A 23,857-nucleotide genomic window follows, 5' to 3' on the forward strand; every position below is an offset into this window, starting at 1 on the left:
TGCGCCTGATTTCACGGCGTATTTTTATGAAATTTTGTTCAAGTTTTCATTAAAAAATGAAGGTTACACGGGAAAAAATGGGAATGACAATGTAAAACAAAAAATGATTTAACATTACCCATGTATACTTTATAGTCAGGAGAATAGTTTAAGACAATGTCCAACCAAGTAAAGGGAACAGTCACAGAAATACATCACGTTTCAGAATACATGTACAATTGTTGAAAGGGGAATGCCACCACAGAACAAGAAACAGAAGGGAAATGTCAGCTTGGTATGCGGCAGCACTGTTTTACACGACGCCGAGTTGAGTTATGGAGATGAATCCCAATAGTCCTCTGTCATATGAAACCTAACGGAAAATATTCTGTAACAAATTTAACCGTAAATTTTGGATATCCTCGCGCGGATACGTAGTACATGCGACACTTATGCAGATGAGGTTAAAATTAGAATGTCAAAAATAGAATAACTTAACAAATATTGTGCAGAGCGTAAAGAAATTGAAGCTCAAATACACTGACTTAGCAAATGTCATGGGATAGTCACCTAATATCGTGTGGGGCCTCCTCTAGCCCTGCGAACTGCAGTGAGACGCCATGGAAGTGAGTCGACTAGTTCCTGGTAGTCCTCTGGAAGCAGCTGACACCAAATCATTTGCAGAGCGGCCGCCAATGCTGGTCTGTTCGTGAGTGCCGTTCCAGGACATCCCAGATATGCTCGATAGGGTTCATATCGGGGCTCCTGGGCGGCCATGGCAGTCATTGGACCTCCGCTGAATGTTCCTGGAACCATTCCCGGGCGACGTGTTAGCGATGTGGCGGCACGTTATCATCTTGAAACACCGCAGAACCGTCTGGGCGCTGGAAGGCCAAAAATTGGTGGAGATGGTCTCCGAGCAGCTCAACATACCGCGCACCATTCAAAGTATCTTCCAGAACAACTAGGAGGTCCATTCCATACCAGAAAAATGCACCCCAGACAATAACAGAGACACCAGCGCCCTGGATCACACCTTCGAGGCAAGCGGGATCCATCGCGTCATGTGGTCTGCGCCATGCACGGTGCCTCCCATCGGCATGGTGCAATTGAAATCGTGATTCGTCCGACCATATCACGTTACGCCATTGTTCCAGTGTCCATCCCTGGTGACTGGCGACAAATGCGCGTCGTTGTGCCCGATGACGTTGGGTTAAAAGTGGGACCCGTGTGCGGCGCCGGCTCCCGTTACCCCATAGAACCCATGTTCCTACGGATTGTCCACTGGGAGAAGTGTCTAGCACGGCCTGTGTTGAATTGAGCCGTGAATTGTTGCACGGTTGCCCGTCTGTCACTATTGGCAATCCGTCTCAGAAGTCGCCAGTCACGGTCATCGAAGGTCGTTCGTCTGTTGTGGACGGTGACATCTGCATTCAACCATTCACGATACACCCTGGACACGGTTGATCGTGTGAAGCCGAATTCCCGCACCATTTCCGAAATCGCACTTCCCATCCGTCGGGCACCGACCACCATACCCCGTTCGAACGGTGTCAGCTCACGACGACGTTCCTGTAACACCTGTCACATGAACAGCCACTGCTCACAGGGTCTCCTATACAACTGCCGCTGGCACAGGGGGCGTGTGGTGCGCAAACAACACACCTGCGCATCAGTGCTCCGCTATCCCATGACATTTGCTCAGTTAGTGTATATCACTTAGGCATTCAAAACAAATTGCATCTTAAAAAAAGCTGAACAATGTTATATACGTAAACGACTTGCGAGGCTCACTTCCAAGATAGATTGTGATAGGAAGGCAGTAGCGATGGATTTACAAAAGAATTTATGCATACCTAATTTATCCACTAATGACGCGTATTACCCTAGACAGCTCTCACTGTTCTCCTTCAATATACACGTTTTGTCTAGTGGACACTCGGTATTCTATACGTACCCAAAGACAGTTGCACATAAAACATCAGATGAAGTGTGTTCTATGTTACATCATTTTATATTTTGTGAACTTGGTGACGAGATAAACCTCTTCACAATCTTCTGCGATTCACAGAACAAGAACTGGACTGTTTTCAGATTTCTTCAATTTGTAGTACATCATGCCAAACGCCTTGATTCTGTAAAAATAGTATTTCCAAATCGTGGGCACTCGTACTTAGAGTGCGATAGAAACATTGATCAGAAATTTGCAGCTGAAACGCCAGAAGACTGGGTGGATCATTTTAGGAGTGCCAAAAATAAGCCCTTCCTTTCCATGTAATCAAAGTTCATCAACCAATTATTCGTCAATGGACCACTTTTTTTACTCCCTTGTACAGAAACGTTTGCCCTTTTAAAACTAGACCTATAAGGGAACTTGTCATCTCCATTGAGCATTCACGATTCACGGAATACAAAGACAGTTACAATGGCCATTGGGAAAGACCTGTTGTGAATGCTCCAAGATCAACTCCACACTTCCCAGAAACGCCAGTTAGTGAGTTCGTTCTTCCAGAGTCATCTTATGAATGTAAGTACAATAGTTAACGTACATGAAGTCTCTCTACATTCGCAAACATTCTGGAATATTGAGATTTTGAATTTGAAATTTATTTCTATTTCAGGTTTACATTCCATCTCTGCAGCAAAATTTTCTGATCTGCACGGCCTTAGATCATTTTGTGGACCAGAAGGAAGTTCCTTCCTTGAACATTTCCTCACTATTAATTGACAGGGTAATAATATTATTTGTTAGGTTTTGTTAAAAGTGGCATTCCTCTTTATTTCCGTGATAATGTGCACATAAGATTGACATTCCCCTTTATTTTCGTGACAAATGTGTATTTACTTCATTTTCCATTTTTTAAATTATAAAACTTAATTCTACTTTTTCATTATTACCTATGTACAATACCAACACATTAGGCTAAACTTAATATAATACTTTATGTAGGCCTACGTGCAATATTGTAGACAGTATTAAGGGTTGAAACTTTCAAATTGAATTATCTCAGTTTGTAGAAAATATGACATCCCCATTTTCCCCGTGTTCCCTTCAAATATTGTCCTAAAATGTATTATTTGCGAAATTATTTTATAATAAGGCGTATTATTTTAAAATGAGATGGATCTGGTTTCTTTTTTTCCTTGCTCAGTCACACCAAAACTACAGGTTCAATCGAACTGAAATGTGTTATGGATATATCTAAAATATTTCGTTTAAATGCAAGCCTATTTTGGTTATTCAATAATCAAACTCTTCATATCGTCGCCATTGATATGTACAGTAGGCCTACTGTACGTATTTAAAACTTGTGACCGAGTGAATTGGCCGTTCGATTAGGATCGCTCAGCGGTCAGCTTGCATTTGGGAGATAGCGTCTTCGAACTCCGCTGTCGGGAGCCTTGAAAATCGTTTTCCGTGGTTTCCTAGTTTCACACCAGGTAAATGCTGGAGCTGTACCTTAATTAAGACCGTGGTCTCTTCCTTCTTACTTCCAGTCCATTCCTATCTGTGTCGGTGCGATGTGAAGTAAATTGTAAAGAAATGAAAGTTATACAATTCGTATGTCATTTAAAATTGTCTTGTTCTTCTCCTGCTATCGTGAATTTTTTGTCTTATGAAATTTCTCGTATCGATATCATTTTTATAGTAGTTGGTTTTCATGTACCCCTAAATAATTGTTGTATTCCTGTTGTTGCTATGTGATTTATGATTCAATTTGTTTCTTTTACACTAGCGTATACTATATATTTGACTTGCCACAGAGGTATTTTCCAACTGTGATGTTTTTCTTAATAATACTAATAATTATAATGCTGTAATTTATTTATTTATATCTATTTTCTGAAGACGTTTGTGTGAAGCAGGACAAGAAATAGAAGTGAAGCAACGGCAAGAACTGGTTCAGATAGAAGGGGCACACGCCTCTGAACTGTAGTGTTACAAAATGACGTGCATTTGGGAAATTGGATCACAAATGAAGATATATAGAGGAGGGGCGGCCACGAGTCTACCGTGGCTCTACAACTCTGTATTCGGGAGAAGGAGAGGGGCTGGTCCCCACCGTTGGATGTTTTGAGAATGGTTCCCGTGGTATTCCATTCTCCTGAACTAAGGTGAATGCCGGGACAACTCCTAGTCTAAGCCACGGCCGCCAACACTTTCACTTTCACCGACATCTTCTATTTTACAAATATCCTAGCATAATAGACGGCGTCACCGTCTAGGAGGGGCGCCTCCCACTTTATACGACATATTAAATCATTTAGTAGTAGGAGTAACATAGCCAATGGATTCTAAACGTCGCTGCCCCCGCTTGAATCCCATCCAATGTACGTGAGACTTTAAACATAAAGCTCAGATTCCTGTCGTTTGAATTCTGGAGGTCCCATGGCTATGATTACGATATCAACAGTCTCAAAAAACTATAAGCTGGTTTGCTTTGATTGATTCTTTTTTCTTTTTTCTTTATGTCGACTCTTATCGCAGTAATTTCCACTTTTGAGTAGTTTTAAGATAACCGATTTTCCTTCGTACTTGATATCAATCATCTTTCTAATTCCTAAGAACTTAAGTCTGTCAAATATATCATTAATCACTCATTAACTTACTGTTGTTGTTTCACTCGGGTGTACGTAACACAAGTGTCTAGTTAAGGAGGCATATTTGTACAACTGTTGCAAATTTCTGTGAAGGTTGCCGTATTGTCAAACAGAAGGTTATTATCGTCCATGAAGTTTTACTTACCAGTATAAATAGCACGACGTTCTATATGAGTACGTCAATAGGTCTTCAATATTCCAGTAGAGCACCTCACAGCGACCATGGCAGCCAAAATCACCCTCAGCCTTCTTATGCTGGCTTGTCTAGCGGCAACGATAAGTCTGTCCGGAGAAGTAGACATCAGTGGCGGCCCGTGGCCAAATTATCCGGCGGGGCACAACTTATAAAATAATATGGACAGTTAAGTAGATATTTAAGGTATCGGTTGCAAAATATAACAATAATGCGCATGTGAATAAATACACTAACAACTGACTTGTAAATCAGCTTATCCCGTTTACAGTTGGTGCCAGTTAGATATTAACACCAAGGAAAAAGACAGTGAAAGGTGGGGTCAAAGGAAACGGGACACGAACCCGTGACCTCTCCATTTCCGGTCAAGTGTTATTTCACTGAGCTAAATGGCAGGGGATAAGCTGCTCCAGATTTCGTTTATAACCTGTTCCCCTACAAGTCAAGTAATAATGAATATACTAATCTTCTCATTTTTAGATGAAGTCTATTCTTCGATCCTTTGCTTGAGCAAATACTTCGATAACTCGCTGGTTGAAGTCGGGAATCGAACGTACCATTTTACTTTCAATTGAAAGCATCGCCAGGGCCATTAGTCTGTCTTGGCTCATCGTATTCCTCAAGAAGGTCTTTATTCGATTTAGAGTAGAGAAAAACTTTTTACTTTCCACTGTCGACATCGGGTTTGTAACAATGATGCTCAGTAACCTAACGCATTCATTGAAAGTGTCTTGCATATTGTTGCGCAGGAAAAGTTGCAAAAGCGCCGCAGCACCATCTGCCGCAGGCACGTCTACCCTGGAATATAACACTTCAAGTTCGGTCCTGAGCCTGGCTTTGTTCACTTTCGGGTACTTGTTTACGGTTGACGCGGAATTTTTTCCGGAAAGAGAGTACAAAATTCTCCAAAACTTGATACCTGAATAAGGTTGGCAGCTGCTAAATGGCCTATTAGAAACACGGTAACCTCATTTAAGATAACTTATTTTAATAATGAAAACATCTGAAAGCAACTAAATCCCTGCATGAGAGATATGAACGCATTTTTAAATAAACAAGACTAAAATATTATTGGATTTACTTTAGTTACAGAATTGGTGAATTGGCTACACTGATGTTTGTAAAGCGCGGATATTTCTCGTGATCTGTTATTTGCTCTATGCGCATGCGCTGCAGAAGGCCTCAAGGATCTGAGTGCCCAACTAGAAGTACTCCCCGTCGCCCGAAGCTGTCATGGACTTTCACCATCTTCAAATACTGTGTTCTAATGCGCAGGCGCGTCGTGTGGGCACAAGACGGTCTAGTGCCCAGAGCTGCACATTTCGCCTGCCACTCGCTTCGCAAGACTCCTGCAGTCATTATTTTCGTACTGACAGCAACAGCTTGTCTCTTTAAATACGAGTACAAAAGGTATCCTCTCTTCGTGCTTAAAGACATGGTGGGTTTAAATACCTACCAAAATCCGTAATCCAGTTAAGAATATAACATTTTGTCGTGATAATATTTGTAGAAATAATTCTGTTGTTCGGCTGTAGCCCAACTAAATTATAAATTATTTCCTGAAATTCTGAGTGCAAAAACTTGACAGGGCACGTGTCCCTGTGCCCCTAAGGGCCCACCGCCACTGGTAGACATTCTAAGGTTCTACAGTAGTTTACATTATTTCACATCAGACCTTGAGAGGTTTTATTTTATAACAGCTCACATCAGTCTACGTAAAATAGGTCTTTACCTCTCGTTCATGGTAACAGAAACATCTCAATTCAGCTATGTTTTTGTGATCGTTTGGTTTACGAACTAGAAACATTATCGTCATCAGTCTTGCACATATTTATGTGAAAAACATTGTTTTGATAACCGATGTCATTGAGCTAATGTGAAAATTTAAATAACGTGCTGTTCTGTAATTGTTAATTTAATTCAAGATTTAGTAAATTTATTTCAATTCATATTGTGCCAAATTTCATGTGTTAACGTTATACAAAATGACGTGGAATGTGGAACTTCACGACAGATTAGTTACCCTTCGCACTCAACTTCCACAAACATCAAAATATACCATCAGAAACTTCTTTCAGTACATGTAAAACAGTTCCTAGGATAATTACGAGAGATGAGTACATTGTGTCATATGGGCGTCTCACTTTTATTCTAGAATAATGTCGATTTTGACAAAAATATGTCTTATGGCTGGGGTTCATCTGAAATCAGTGATACAAAATGTGTGACACGATGCTACCTAGCAACTGTGCAGGCTGTGATGTGACGTACTGATGGATTGCCATGGATGAAATCAAATGAAATGAAATGGTGTATGGCTTTTCCTGCCGGGATGTGTGCGAGGACTTCGGCTCGCCAGGTGAAGGTCTTTTGATTTGACGCTCGTGGGCGCCCTGCGCGTCGCGATGAAGGTGGAATGATAATGAATACGACACATACACCCAGTTCCCGTACCAGGGGAATTAACCAGTTATGGTTAAAATTCTCGACCCTGCCTGGAATCGAACCTGGAACCCCTGTGACCAAAGGCCAGCATACTAACCATTTAGCTATAGAGCCGGACATTGTCAAAGATTAAAGACAAGCAGAAGAATCATTTATCAAAGAGGCCTCATCTCACCATACTCTACAGAACAGGTTATTACATTCGTGATAGTTTCAGTCAGTTTTCCCCCCTTTTCGATGCACTGAATCTTACGTTTGTCGATTCCAAATTCCGTACAGATGTCTCTCGGAAATAATAGATTAGATGGAATTAATGTATTGAAAAATATGCATGTTCATTCATTTTCGCAAAGGGAAGTTTTACAATTTCGTTTTCATGGAGTATTTAAAAACAATATTTATGTTTTAGCAGCAAATGTATATTTCTTATGCCTGGCTGAGTGACTCAGATGGTTGAGGCGCTGGCCTTCTGACCCCAACTTATCAGGTTCGATCCTGGCTCAGCCTTGTGGTATTTGAAGGTGTACAAATGCGTCAATCCCGTGTCGGTAGATTTACTGGCACGTGAAAGAACTCCCGGTATCTCGGTATCTCCAGAAAGTGTAAGAGTGGTTAATGGGACATAAAGTAACATTATTGTGCTATTTTTGAGACGATACACGCGTACAGTTGACCCAGTCTAGATATAATATATTCATAATGAACATAGACTCTACTCCTCAATGAAATAGTATTCTTTGAAAATAATTGTGTATCAAATAGAGCAATAATTGAAAGTTACCATTTTACAACCTGGCGATCCAGTGAAAGATCTACAACGCGTTGTGTAATAGGCTACAACTTAATGACATTTGTGACTGGTAATATTATTTATTTCAAATATATTACAGTTAAAATGAGATATCTCGCAGTGCTTGCCGAAGCTGAATATCGAAAGTTAGAGTTATAGACATTCAAGTTATATGAGATTCGGTCGGGAAAGAGAATTTCTTTCGAGATATCAAACAATTCCAGTTAGGCTCATGTTTAAAAATTCTAAACATGTTTAATGAAAATATTTATTTTACATGTGAATATTTTGGTTGGTACAGAAATAACAAATGTTCTGTCATTCATGAATGGAATATGAACTATTTTGTTTCTGTTGCTATTCCGGCTCTCGTGATAAGTTTGGACGATTCGTAGTTACGTCAATGTCACACTATTTCCTTGATATTGAAGACTGCCTGTTTAACCATTTAGAGGTTTAAACAATAATTACTGCTGATAGTTATACTATCCCTTGTTTTATCCGCCATTATTTAATTTATCTACATAGTCTGTAATCAACAAATCAGTAATTTCATCCATACAACATGTATTAAAGAATTTTCCTCTGTTTGTTGTTTGTGCGAAATTGCTTGCAATTTTCATGTTCTTTTGACTTCGTTTTCGAGAAAGTTCTTGAAATCAGTATCCAATAGTAGGTATTATTATAAACTAATAGTGTTACACATTGTTTCAACATGCTATGTTGTATTGTTCGCAGGTAGTACACGCCATGTCCGTGAGTGTTCGTCAAGCTGATAATACTGAAGCTTCTAGCACTACTCAGGCTCCTACTTCTACGTCCGCCAGTTCCCAGAGTGCTACTACCGGTGCTACGGCAGCTACCTTCAGCACCCAGAGCCCAGACATGATTAATTCCTTTGTGCGGCTTCCATTTCAAATAGGAAGAGGCGTAGCAGATACAGGTATAAACCTCGCCCAGAATGTTGCCGAAATGAACGCAAATATGGCTACCCTTCCCCTCAGAATGTTCGGAAACATCGGTAGAAACTTCTTCCCGATGGGTTAATGTATGAACACTGATGACCTTTTTACGACAAAAAACAAAATAAGTATGGAGATAAAAAATGAATGATAATACATATTATTATTTAGTGTACTTGCTATACTTATTTCCTGATCAAAATAATCCGAATTTTAAAACTGTCATTACATTTGTGGAGATTGAAATATTGTACTCTACTTCGTCTTTACACGAATTTTCACAGGAGGAATTTTGAATTTATGGGGATATGCCTTACAAGATTTCGTTCTATCATTCAATCAATACTGATCTGCATTTAGGGCAGTCGCCCAGGTGGCAGATTCCCTATCTGTTGTTTTCCTAGCCTTTTCCTAAATGATTTCAAAGAAATTGGAAATTTATTGAACATCTCCCTTGGTAAGTTATTCCAATTCGTTTATAGACAACATTATAAGTTAGGCCCACGAGAGTTGAAGACTGACATTTGAGCGGCGAAATCAGTTACCATAAAGTACGCTGCGTTGACATATTTACCTCAATCTGCGGCATATCACCATTTCACACAGGTTGAATATTTAATCAACTATGTTGGCCTAATGCAGTTCAATAAACTTCGACCCGTTCCTAAGCTCGTGCTAATAATTTCGGCATTTAAGGCAGAATACGTCATCACAGATAATATGAGATTTCATATTCACTAAACTGACAATAACCTCGACAACTGAACGTGTTAAATTGAGAATAGAACTCTACAACTAGCCACGGATTAACTTACAAAATAAAAACACTAACAAAGAAAAATTCAGAAAACAAACACTTAAATTATTACATAAAGCAGCAACAACTAACACAGCTAACACAGTACTACTCCGAATAATTTCTCAAAAGCGACTGAGATCAAGCCAACCCACGTGGCGATAGTATCATTAAATGTGTTGCCATAGCAACAGAACATTTTCGAGCAGCGTTCGTCAACTTCTTCTCGCCGGTGGCGCTAAACATCACATTTCAACTCTCGTGGGCCCAACTATAGCTTTTTCTCCTCCCTGGTGTACGTGCGTAGCTCCGTGCTAGAACCTCTATTCTCCTCCAAGCGATATTTTAAATCATTCTTACTATTTCACGTGAAAGACGAAAATTGCTTATCAATTACTGTAATGCAATAGTTTTATGGGCTAGCTCTCGGAGAGCTTTCCCATCCAGACAGGAGTCAGACAGGGAGATGGCTTCGCTTGCATTCTCTTCAACTGTGTGCTAGGGAAGATCATCAGGGAATGGACTGCCACCATGTCATCAGAAGCAGGACTGAAGCTTGGGTACATGAAAATCAACGTCAGTGTACATAAGACAGAGTTTATCACTAATATAAAACAAAAGCACCTTCTACAATCCCACTAGGAAACAACACCATACGTAAAGTTCCTGCAGTCATGTACTTGGGAGAATGGATCTCAGCAAGCGAGAGCGCAACTTTGGCCATGGACACCAGGTGCACCAAGTTAGAGATGGTCTAACATTCCCGTAAAAACATCTACACCTCAAAGTACCTCTCGAAGAACCTAAAGCTGAAGCACTACAACTCAATAGTGAGAACCTCTCTACGCTACGCCTCTGATTGTCTCTTGATGAATCGAAAGGGGTGGCTCTGGAAACTATAACTTAAAGAGAGGAAGATCTTGAGGAGGAGACTAGGATCCATAAGAGAGGAGGTTGGCACTTACAGGATCAGGCACAACAACGAGCTCTACGAATATCAGGGAGACATAGCCACGTGTATGAGGAAAAGGCGACTGACTTTCTATGGGTATATAACCAACCTGAAAACCTGCAGGCTCACCAACAGAATCCTCACGGTGACAAGTAGGGGAAAGGCTTCCATAAACAAGTGGATCACCTCAGTAAAATCAGACATAGAGGAATTACAGATCTCATTAAGACCACAAAGAACCGACCTCAGTACCCACCCTCCATCCTTCAGAGAGTCTTCACACTGTCCCTTACAATAAGAAAAGAGTAGAGGGACCACCAAACCTAACTGGACGAACGGGAAGAAGCAGGCACACAGCCAGAAAATGAAAGCGTACTGGGCCAAGAAAGAAGACCAAAGCTAAGAGTTAAAAAGGTCCCCTTGGTCTCTAGTAAGTCAAAACGAACCTATAACAATAATAACATACATAAATCACCATTATAGACCGTTATTTCTTTCAGCGTTCAGTTTGCAAGCCCCTGTGAATTTACTAAACGTTGTCACAATCCTCTATTTGTCACTAGTACTGAGGCCTCATTTAGTTCTATACCTGTTATCTTTAAATCGTTAGAAAAAGAGTCTAACCATCTTCGTCTTGATTTTCCTCTTCTACTCTAACCCTCCATAACAGAGTCCATTATTCTCCTAGGTTACCTATCTTCCTCCATTCACCTCACATGACATCACCACGGAAGTCGGTTTATGTGTACAGCTTCATCCATCGAATTCATCCCTAATTTAGCCTTTATCTCCTCATTCCGACTACCATCCTGCCATTGTTCCCACCTGTTTGTACAGCAATCATTCTCACTAATTTAATGTCGGTTACTTCTAACTTATGAATAAGATATCCTGAGTCCACCAAGCTTTCGCTCCAGTAAACCAAAGTTGGTCTGAAAACAGACCGATGTAAAGATAGTTTAGTCCGGGAGCTGACTTCCTTCTTACAGAATATTGTTGATCACAACTGTGAGCTCGCTGCCTTAGCTTTACTGAACCTTGATTCAATCTCACATAATATATTACCATCCTGGCATAACACACATCCAAAATTCTTGAAATTATCTGGCATTCAATTTTCTTGAAGTTCATGGTGTGGGTTACTGTAGTCACGTCCTAGTTCGTGAACCATGTGCAACGGCTGAGTGGCCTAGTAAGTGGTCCTGAGCGTCGGGATACCAGTTGCTATGGAGTGGGAGTGGGCATCTCGGACATATTCCATGTCATGGCCGTCCTTGTGCTCAGGTGGCTAGGACTATACTATTCACAGCTGGTCCATAACCCGTTAGAGGAGAGATCGTCACTTGGACTATGTGCAAGTACAGTAGCACCCTGCTTCATGAATTTACCGAGCTCAGAACATTTTAAGCAGGCCTCGGACCTATGGGAGTAACGGAGTCCCACTCCCATTTGACAGGCGAGGGACTGGCTGCGTCAGCAAAGAGGATGCATCTGGATGTGCTAGGAGTAAGTGATATTCGGGTAAGGGGAGATAAAGAGGAAAAGATAGGAGATTATAAATTGTACTTGACGGGTGTTAGAAAGGAAAGGGCAGAGTCTGGGGTAGGGCACTTTATCAGGAATACCATTTCACGCAACATCGTTTCTGTTAGGCACGTAAATGAGCGAATGATGTGGGTGGATTTGTCGGTTGGAGAAATTAGGACTAGAATTGTCTCCGTGTATTCACAATGCGAGGGTGCAGATGAGGACGAAGTTGACAAGTTTTATGAAGCATTGAGTGACATCGTGGTCAGGGTCAACAGCAAGGATAGAATAGTGCTGATAGGCGATTTCAATGCGAGGGTTGGGAATAGAACTGAAGGATACGAAAGGGTGATTGGTTAATGTGGGGAAAATATGGAAGCTAATGGGAATGGAAAGCGTTTGCTGGACTTCTGTGTTAGTATGGGTTTAGCAGTTACGAATACTTTCTTCAAGTATAAGGCTATTCACCGCTACACATGGGAGGCTAGGGGTACCAGATCCATAATACACTATATCTTAACCGACTTCGAATTCACGAAATCTGTTAGGAACGTACGAGTTTCCTGGGGATTTTTCGATGATACAGACTACTATCTGATCTGTAGTGAACTAAGTATCTCTAGGCCTAGAGCAGAGAAAGTGAAATCTGTCTGCAAACGAATAAGTGTACAAAATCTCCAGGACGAGAAAATTAGACAGAAGTACATGGATATGATTAGTGTAAAGTTTCGAACAGTAAACAGTAAGCAGGTTCAGGATATAAAAAGTGAATGGGTAGCATACAGGGATGCGGTAGTAGAAACAGCAAGGGAATGTCTAGGAACAACTGTGTGTAAAGATGGGAAAAGGCCAACATATTGGTGGAATGATGAAGTGAGAGCAGCTTGTAAACGTAAAAAGAAGTCTTATCAGAAAAGCTCCAAACAAGGGCCGAGGCAGACAGGGATTTGTACGTAGATGAAAGAAACAGAGCGAAAAAATAGTTGTTGAATCCAAAAAGAAGTCCTGGAAGGTTAGGTCAAGCAGCAGGGAAACCTTTCTGGACAGTAATAAAGAATCTTAGGAAGGGAGGGAAAAAGGAAATGAACAGTGTTTTGAGTAATTCAGGTGAACTCATAATACATCCCAGGGAATCACTGGAGAGGTGGAGAGAATGTTTAGAACATCTTCTCAATGTAAAAGGAAATCACCCTGGTGGTGTTGCGAACAGCCAAGCTCATGGGTAGGAGGAAAATGATGTTGGTGAAATTACGCTTGAGGAAGTGGAAAGGATGGTAAATAAACTGCATTGTCATAAAGCAGCAGGAATAGATGAAATTAGACCTGAAATGGTGAAGTATAGTGGGAAGGCAGGGATGAAATGGCTTCATAGAGTAGTAAAATTAGCATGGAATGTTGGTAAGGTACCTTCAGATTGGACAAAAGCAGTAATTGCACCTTTCTATACGCAAAGGAACAGGAAGGATTGCAACAACTATCGAGGTATCACATTGATTTTTTTTTTTTTTGCAAGTTGTTTTACGTCGCACCGACACAGATAGGTATTACGGCGACCATGGGACAGGAAAGGGCTAGGAGTGGGAAGGAAGCGGCCGTGGCCTAAATTAAGGTACAACCCCAGCATTTGCCTGGTGTGAAAATGGGAAACCACGGAATACAATTTTTATGGCTGTCGACAGTGGGATTCGAACCTACTATCTCCCGAATACTGGATACTGGCCGCACTTAAGCGACGGCGGCTATCGAGCTCGGTCATTGATTAGTATACCAGGCAAAGTATTCACTGGCATCTTGAAAGGGGGTGCGATCAGTCTTTGAGAGGAAGTTGGATGAAAACCAATGTGGTTTCAGACCACAGAAAACTGTCAGGATCGGATTTTTAGTATGCGCCAGGTAATTGAAAAATGCTACGAGAGGAATGGGCAGTTGTGTTTATGTTTCGTAGATCTAAAGAAAGCATATAATAGGGTACCGAGGGAAAAGATGTTCGCTATACTGTGGGACTATGAAATTAAAGGTAGATTATTAAAATCAATCAAAGGCATTTCTTTTGACAATTGGGCTTCAGTGAGAATTGATGGTAGAATGAGTTCTTGGTTCAGGGTACTTACGGGGGTTAGACAAGGCTGTAATCTTTCACCTTTGCTGTTCATAGTTTACATGGATCATCTGCTGAAGGGTATAAAATGGCAGGGAGGGATTCAGTTAGGTGGAAATGTAGTAAGCAATCTGGCCTATGCTGACGACTTGGTCTTAATGGCAGATTGTGCCGAAAGTCTGCAGTCTAATATCTTGGAACTTGAAAATAGGTGCAATGAGTATGGTATGAAAATTAGCCTCTCGAAGACTAATTTGATGTCAGTAGGTAAGAAATTCAACAGAATTGACTGTCAGATTGGTGATACAAAGCTAGAACAGGTCGATAATTTCAAGTATTTAGGTTGCGTGTTCTCCCAGGATGGTAACATAGTAAGTGAAATCGAATCAAGTTGTTGTGAAGCTAATGCAGTGAGCTCGCAGTTGCGATCAACAGTATTCTGTAAGAAGGAAGTCAGCTCCCAGACATCGGTCTGTTTTCAGACCAACTTTTCTTTACGGGAGTGAAAGCTGTGTGGACTCAGGATATCTTATTCATAAGTTAGAAGTAACAGACATGAAAGTAGCAAGAATGATTGCTGGTACAAACAGGTGGGAACAATGGCTGGAGGGTACTCGGAATGAGGAGATAAAGGCTAATTTAGGAATGAACTCGATGGATGAAGCTGTACGCATAAACCGGCTTCAGTGGTGGGGTCATGTGAGGCGAATGGAGGAGGATAGGTTACCTAGGAGAATAATTGGCTCTGTTGTGAAGGGTAAGAGAAGTAGAGGTAGACCAAGACGACGATGGTTAGACTCGCTTTCTTACAATTTAGAGGTAAGAGGTATAGAACTAAATGAGGCCACAACACTAATTGCAAATCGAGGATTGTGGCGACGTTTAGTAAATTCAGAGAGGCTTGCAGACTGAACGCTGAATGGGATAACAGTCTATAATGATAATAGATAGATAGATATTTATTGAACATAACAGGCGAATTTTCCCCGAAACATGTTCACATGGACAACTCATATCAAAAGGAAAGAAAACAAATATCGTATTCCCCGGGCATGCCATGAGGTTTATTGGATACTCCGGAAACGTGACACTCCCAAGGTAGGATCACCACGGCAGTCATCCTCAGTCCCTCATGCCACGCCCATCGTCTCCACTTAATATTAAGTCACAAAATAAAATGAACAATAAAGGAAAATAAAAAAAAGCAAGAAATACTGTAATATTGGTGACTTCTGCTACTGTCCGGCTGTGTCATCACCCCTGGTGAGAAGAAGGCCGCCCTCCCGATGATGACATGACCGGCCGTATCTGTGGGGCCCCTTAGGTAGACCCCAACAATCCTACCAGATGACAATGCGTTTCTCTCACCATACCATTGCGGCCTGCCACGTGAAACTGGAGCCGCTCTCTTCCCATATCCCGCCTCTCACATTTCTCTCTTCTTTTACTTATTTGGAGTGGGCTATAATGATAATGTATGTATGTATGTATTACTTACTGACATCAATTTAGTCTTCGAATGGCTAATTTACATACCATACTCATTGCACCTATTTTCAAGTTGCAAGATACTAGACTGCAGGCTTTCGGCACAATCTGCCATTGAGACCTATTTGTCAGCATATGCCAGGCTGCTTACTACATTTCCACCTAACTGAATACCTCCCTGCCACGTAATACCTTTCAGCAGATGATCCATGTAAATTACGAACAGCAAAGGTGAGAAATTACAGTCTTGAACCAAGAACTCATACTAACATGAAATCTCACTGCAGCCCAATTGTCAACATAAATGCCTTTGATTGATTTTAATAATCTACCCTTAATCTCATAGTCCCCCAGTATGATGAACACCTTTGCCATCGGTACCCTGTCATGTGCTCGCTCTAGATCTACGAAACTTATACAACTGTCTATTACTCTCGTAGAATTTTTGAATTACCTGGCGCATACTGAAAATCTGATACTGACAGCCCCCCCTGTGGTCTAAAACCAGACTGGTTTTCTTCCAACTTCCTCTCAACCAAAGATAGCACCCTCCTTCCAAGACGCCAGTGAATACTTAGCCTGGTATACTAATCAATGATATACTGACCCATCATTCTATCTTACTGAAATGTCAACGACAAGATGGAGTGCATCCATATTTTTATTGCAAGCTCATCTCGCGTACCATGGCGTGCCAACTCACAGCGGGAGGCGACCCACCAAAACATCGAAAGTGGTCGGAACATTTCGGAAGACCTCGGGTAATTAATAATAAAATTCTGGCAAATAACCTTCCTTGTGAGACACTTCGGTACTGTCATTGACAAACAAATAAGTAATTAAGAAATTTGGGAAATATTTGGTGACGATAAGTCAACAGGGTGAAAATGTTTTAATTAAGCACGGAGAGAAGGTAGCATCCATCCTAGCAGAGTGGAAAAAACGTTCCATGGACATACGGTCAAAATACGCGGGAACCCTTGCGCACGAAATTAATTACTTTCACCCGTTAAAGAAATAGGAAAAATCAGCGGATGACACAATCATGACTGGAAAAATAGGTGGAATCTCGGGGGTGAGCCTCAAAGAAATCGGACCAGAGGTTATCAAATTGAATGATGGCACAACAGTAAATAACGCCAAGCAGAGCGTCCCTAGGGAATGCATAAATCCCCTCCCTCAAGCAGGAGAGCCAGTCATCATTCAATTGTCCGAGAGGGCGAAACTACGTCGCGTGACATTAAGAAGAGGACTTAAAGTGTGTGATAAGGGATGAATATTTCACCAAGTGGTAATGGGGAGCGAAGACAACTTAGATATTGAAACATTGTATTTACGATATCCATCCCGGTCGGGAAGAAAATCGTTAAATAATTGTAGGATTCCTGAACTTCTGCGTAGGGAGACAGCAGACTCATAGATAGCTCTTGTGGATTATTGCCGACAAGGTTATTTTGATAATCGGTAAGGGAGGACTGTTGTAGTCTGGCAGAGATAAGCTTTTGTCTCAGAGTCATTCACATCTTTGGGACACCTGGAACAAAAGGGGGTGAAAACTTGCCCCAGACTACATCAGTTGAGTTCTCGATACAAGGCTGGGCGGTTTAATTGTTGTATATGTGTACAGAATAAAATTTACTGTAGTTTCATGAAGAAAGTCAATGTGTGTTGCTTCAGGACGAGTGTAGAAATAATGTATTTATAAGGCAGTACTTAAGCGAAGAATGTGTCCTGAAATTATGAGGGGCTAACTCAGGAGTGGCCGGTGCAAGATGAAGCCGAGATAATGCCACGCCATGGGCACAATTATAGGTCTGTATAATTTCAATATTTTTGTAGTTAGAGATATAAATGCTTGTCCCTTCAAATTAATTAATTATTAAATCATAACATCGTGTTTTATGTGGCGTGCGTAATGTTAAGTATGTTGCGTTAATGATGATGTGTATTGTCGTTATTCCACTGTGGAGGCAAATTGTCTGTTATTTAGGTCAGCGCGAGAGACTTTAAACTGTGTTTAAATTTCTGAAAAAAAATAAAGTAAATGTGAAAAATTTTGCAATGAAAATGAATGACATAATGTTCGAGCCGGTATAAGTTATAGTACTGATAACGATAAAATAACCATTATGAGTGTAATAAAGTCAAATAACAACGTATCCAATAATAATAATAATAATCACGTCAAGATAAAAATTGAGATGATGGTAATAATGCGTTCGGCAATCAGGTGTAAGCGAGATTTGCGGGTTATATCGAAATCCATGAAGTATGATAATGTTTGGCATTTATGAGAAATTTAGGTTCTGTGACACCGTGTATTTGTGAAATAGAAAATCACTGCATGTTATTTTTCTCCTGAGGTCGGGAAAAATTTCGAGAAAGTAATTGTGAGATCATTATAAAGTTGTTTGGTCATGGGATCGCTTGTATCTAAAACGTTTCAGGAAAGAAGAAAATGAATTGTAATGGAAATGAAATATTATGAGAATAATTAGGAAGATGTTAAAGGCAAAGTTATCCTGTATTTTATGAGTGATGTAGAATAAGCAGGACGCCGAGAATAAGAGGCCCTGTAGTTCGGTGGAGAGGAATTTTTGGGACATGGTGTATGTGTAATATTTCTCAGACAGGCTGTATAAGAGGAGCGATGTCCTGTAGCGATCCAGAACGACTGAAGAGTGGAGGGGTTGTCAAATCTAAGTGGGTTCGTTGTAACTCCTGTTTTAAGTACAAGTTGATGATTCTCCCATGAATACTATTTTATGTAAGACCGTAGGTAACGGCAGTTTTAAGTCTAGGTGACCGTTCTATTTGATACCAGCGAAGTGCATTTTATGATAGCCGACCTCACGAACAAAATACATTCTGACACACGGTGAAGATTATACCTAATTATTGTAAATTGAATTCTATTCTGTATTTTTACGAGACGAAAACGTCGCTGATTGGAAACATTGCGAGTACGAAAATGATTTTTTTAGAATGAGAGTTTAGCTTGCGTAGTTTGATGAGAAGTCACTTCACTGGACAGTTCACGATGATTCATGTTTGGAGTGCAGACATGACAGGTCAGTTGGAATCTCACATTCGAGTTATACCGTAAATATCCTGATGGTGATGATTATTGTTTTCAGTGATATTACGTAATGTCAAACGAGATTTGAGTTTATTTTAATTTAGCGAACTTCACCGAATGTGTTCGGACTTCGGCTCGCCAGGTCCAGATCTTTTGATTTGACTCCCGTAGGTGACCTGTGCGTCATGATGAGGATGAAATGATGATGGAGACGACACATACACCCAGTCCCCATGCCAGCGGAATTAACCAATTATGGTTAAAATTCCTGACCCTGCCGGGAATCGAACCCGGGACCCCTGTGTCCAAAGGCCAGCACGCTAACCATTTAGGCATGGAGCCGGACTAGATGTGATGAGGACCAGATTAAACTATTCGAACGTGTTGTTTAATTTCGATTTCACGCTCTACTGTAGAAAATAGACACAGTAATATTTGCAGATTCGAATTCATTTCTGTAGCGAATTTCACTTTATGTGTTAGCGTTTCAACGAGGAACAGATTTAAATATCCGGACATTGTGTTAGAGTTTCGATTTCGCCTGGCAGTATGAGTGATGTGCAGGTATCATAACGTTAGCTTAACGATAGATTTAGGATGCTGCGTGTAGTATACAACTTAATGATGAGTAGACGCTGTACGTTGAGACAGCGACAGGATTAGGACACCGTCTGTACATAACCAAGTCATAGATTAGGCATTTTTGCGAATCGACTTGAACGATGTTAGTATTTGCGGTAGTGGATACGAGTGTGGAAGATATTAGCAGGTACTATTAAGGCCATGTTTCGGCATAATCCTTCATAGCCTTAAGGTGATTCCGTACTAGTGTTGCATCAGTAGCGGCATGAATGTAAGGGTTGTTCCACATGGAAACCTAGCAAATGTAGACTGATCACTATTACTTAGCCGCGTGTGTTCAAGTTTGATGAACTTTGTTTATATTTGTTTCTTTCTTTACTTTCAGATTTATTGTTCGGGTGTCCGGTATATTATGATAATGACGTGAGTTGACACTTAGTTCATTTATGTAGGTTTTACACTACGAATGCGGTTTCGATTCGTCAACTGTTAATATATTTTATTTTCATTTATCGTTATTCACATTATTTATGTGAGACGTTGATCTACTTGTTTTTTGCTATTTGCTTTACGTCGCACCGACACAAGTCTTTTGACGACGATGGGACAGGAAAGGCCGTGGCTTTAATTAAGGTACAGGCCCAGCATTTGCTTGGCGTGAAAATGGGGAAAACACGGAATATCATGTTCAGGGCAGCCGACAGTGTGGTTCGAATCCACTATCTCCCTGATGCAAGCTCACAGCTGCGCGACCCTAACCGCACGGCCAGCTCACCCGGACGATGATCACTTGTAGTTTGGTTTAATGGGACAAGTGTATGTATACAGATTTGTAATTGTAGTCGTGTTTATAGAGAATTGTAAATATTTCCTGTTGTTTGTTTTATATTGTTGACTTGCATTTTAACGAATTTAACGACGTAACTGTTTTGTAACCTGGAAGTTGGTTTAGTAAGAACATTTTCAAGTGATATATCACTTTTCTTTAACTTCAGTGTTTGGCATTTCTTCTGAATGCATAATGAATTAATGTGTTATTGCATTTCGCAGTTTAGTTCCTTCAGAACGGTGTAACGTACGATCCCATAGGAAATGTTTTTGGTTCCTTCTGAACATCTGTTTGGGGTGATGCGTGTTTCTGTAATTTAAGGGTGTCACGAGATGAGAATACATGGTGGAATTTTATATTTGACTAGCTGATGTACCCGTGCTTCGCTACGGGATTCTCAGAAAGACTGACTTGGTGGTTTTCCTAACTGAATTCAACATAGGTCATTACAAAAACGTCAGTAGGAATGTAGCGATTGAAAGCAATGTTATGATATAAAATACTCGATCAAATGAAAAACCGCACACTTTCTCAATTTCAACGAACAGTACTATGGTGCCGATCTAAGAGTCCAAAGTTCCAGAGCTGGAATAACCAGGTCGCAGACTGCCGTGAACACTCCTCTGTCATTATTCCGTTAAATATGTGTTACGTACCAGATATATCAGAAAATGTATGAACCAGAGGAATGGCGTGCTAAAGAAGAAAGTTATCTTACACCCCAGCTACTTCCCACCAATATACAGGCAGGCTGTTACAGTCGGTACGACCAAGCGAGTTGGCCGTGCTGCCGGCAACCCTGAAGATGGTATTCGGGAGATGGTGGGTTCGAGCCCCACTGTCGGCAGTCCTGACGATGGTTCTCCGTGGTTTCCCATTTTCACACCAGGCAAATGCCGGGACTGTACCTTAATTAAAGCCACGGCCGCTTCCTTCCACTTCCTAGACCTTTCCTATCCCATCGTCGCATAAGAAATATCTGTGTCGGTGTGACGTTAGGAAAAAAAAAAGAAGATGGTATTCCGTGGTTTCCATTTTCACACCAGTCACACCAGGCTGTACCTTAAAGCCAAGGCCGCTTCCTACACACCACTCTTCATTTCCTATCCCATCGTCGCCATAAGACCTACCTGTGTCGGTGCGACGTCAAGCAAATTAAAAAACCTCGGTACGCTGCAGTAATCCTATCTATCGGGGATGAGAGGAAAGAGAAGACAAAAAGCACATCACAACAAACAATGGTCAATGTAGTGTTATTGTTGATAAAGTTTATGAGCTTTCTATATTGCAGGCCTTCACATTAGTTTTCTTTCGACTCTGTGATATCAGGGTGTCTTACAAAATTATTTATGCCGTAGACTGTAGTTCCTTATTCTCAGACTTTACATACCGATTTTCACTTAATTCTATTTACCCATTTTCTCGTGACTCGGCGCTGATATGGACTTAGTAACAAAATCCAAATTCATGAATATCTCCGATTATATGCGGTACGGTAACAATGTATAAGACATAAGTGATCGGAAATTTAATAACTTACATAACTACTACTAACTTACGACATAACTAAAGTTAGGTTAGCTATGTAGTATTTATCGATACGACCACTAATAACATAAATAACTTATTTGAGAATTACATTTCAGACCTTCCCCTAAACTACCATTTCACTCAGCGTGAATAAAATAATTTGTAGCCTAGATTGCAGTGGTTCATCACCCGTCATTACATACCGATTTTCATTAAATTCTCTTCAGCCGTTTTATCGTGATGCGAGTACAGACAGACAGACAGACAGACAGACAGACAGACAGACAGACAGACAGACAGACAGACAGACAGACAGACAGACAGACAGACAGACAGACAGACAGACAGACATTACGAAAAAGTAAAAAATGCATTTCGTTGTCACTGTGGACATAACCGACACAGAAATACCATTCTTTTCAAATTCTGAGTAATGTACAGACAAAACTCTTATTTTAAATATATAGATTTATCGATATGACCACTAATAACATAAATAACTTATTTGAGAATTACATTTCAGGCCTTAACCTAAACTACCATTTCACTCAGCATGAATAAAATAATTTATAGCCGAGCTTGTAGTGGTTCATCACCCGACATTACATACCGATTTTCATTAAATTCTCTTCAGCCTTTTTCTATTGATGCGTGGACAGACAGACAGACAGACAGACAGACAGACAGACAGACAGACAGACAGACAGACAGACAGACAGACAGACAGACAGACAGACAGACAGACAGACAGACAGACAGACATTACGAAAAAGTAAAAAATGCATTTCGTTGTCACTGTGGACATAACCGACACAGAAATACCATTCTTTTCAAATTCTGAGTAATGTACAGACAAAACTCTTATTTTATATATATAGATTTATCGATATGACCACTAATAACATAAATAACTTATTTGAGAATTACATTTCAGGCCTTAACCTAAACTACCATTTCACTCAGCATGAATAAAATAATTTATAGCCGAGCTTGTAGTGGTTCATCACCCGACATTACATACCGATTTTCATTAAATTCTCTTCAGCCTTTTTCTATTGATGCGTGGACAGACAGACAGACAGACAGACAGACAGACAGACAGACAGACAGACATTACGGAAAAGTAAAAAATGTATTTCTCTGTTACTGTGGACATGACAGATACAGAAATACCATTCATTTCAAATTCTGAGCAATGTACAGGCAACACACTTATTTTATATATAGATTACATTTCAGGCCTTACCCTAAACTACCATTTCACTCAGTACGAATAACATTATTGATAGCCTAGATTATAGCGACCTATTCCCCGACTTTGCATACCAATTTTCGTGAAGATACGACCACTAATAAAAAAATATTTGACATTAAATTTTAGGCCTTCCCCTAAACTACCATTTTTCTCAGCGTGTATAGCCTATATTGTAGCGACTTATTTTCCATCTTTGTCTAGCGATTTTCATTAAGACACGACCACTAATAACATAAATATTCGCGAATTAAATTTCAATCCTTCCCCTAAACTACTATTTCACTCAGCGTGATTAAAATAATTTCTAGCCTAGATTGTAGCGGTTCATCACCCGACTTTACGTTCCGATTTTCATAAAATTCTCTTCAGCCGTTTTCTCGTGATGCGTGTACAGACAGACAGACAGACAGACAGACAGACAGACAGACAGACAGACAGACAGACAGACAGACAGACAGACAGACAGACAGACAGACAGACAGACAGACAGACAGACAGACAGACAGACATTACGGAAAAGTAAAAAATGCATTTTCTTTTTACTGTGGACATGACCGATACAGAAATACCATTCTTTTCAAATTCTGAGCAATGTACAGACAAAACTCTTATTTTATATATATAGATTGTGACAATTGTTGTTAACTTGTAATGGACACCATGCTTTCAAGTAATATTTCGCAATCTATAGAAAGCAACTGATAGCTGATTTGGTTCGATTAAGAATCCATTCGGGGGATGTTCCAATAT

The 23,857-nt window shown here is 40.5% G+C and overlaps 1 long non-coding RNA gene across 1 annotated transcript; it reads left to right on the forward strand.

The window, feature by feature from the left end:
• Window positions 1-4,765: 4,765 nt before the first annotated feature.
• LOC137497056 (uncharacterized) lies at window positions 4,766-9,146 on the forward strand. The gene is made up of 2 exons (XR_011017624.1): window positions 4,766-4,947; window positions 8,752-9,146. It is a non-coding gene; the product is annotated as an uncharacterized lncRNA (long non-coding RNA).
• The last annotated feature ends 14,711 nt before the right edge of the window (window positions 9,147-23,857 follow it).

This window comes from Anabrus simplex, chromosome 1, assembly GCF_040414725.1.
Source record: "Anabrus simplex isolate iqAnaSimp1 chromosome 1, ASM4041472v1, whole genome shotgun sequence".
NCBI lineage: Eukaryota > Metazoa > Arthropoda > Insecta > Orthoptera > Tettigoniidae > Anabrus > Anabrus simplex.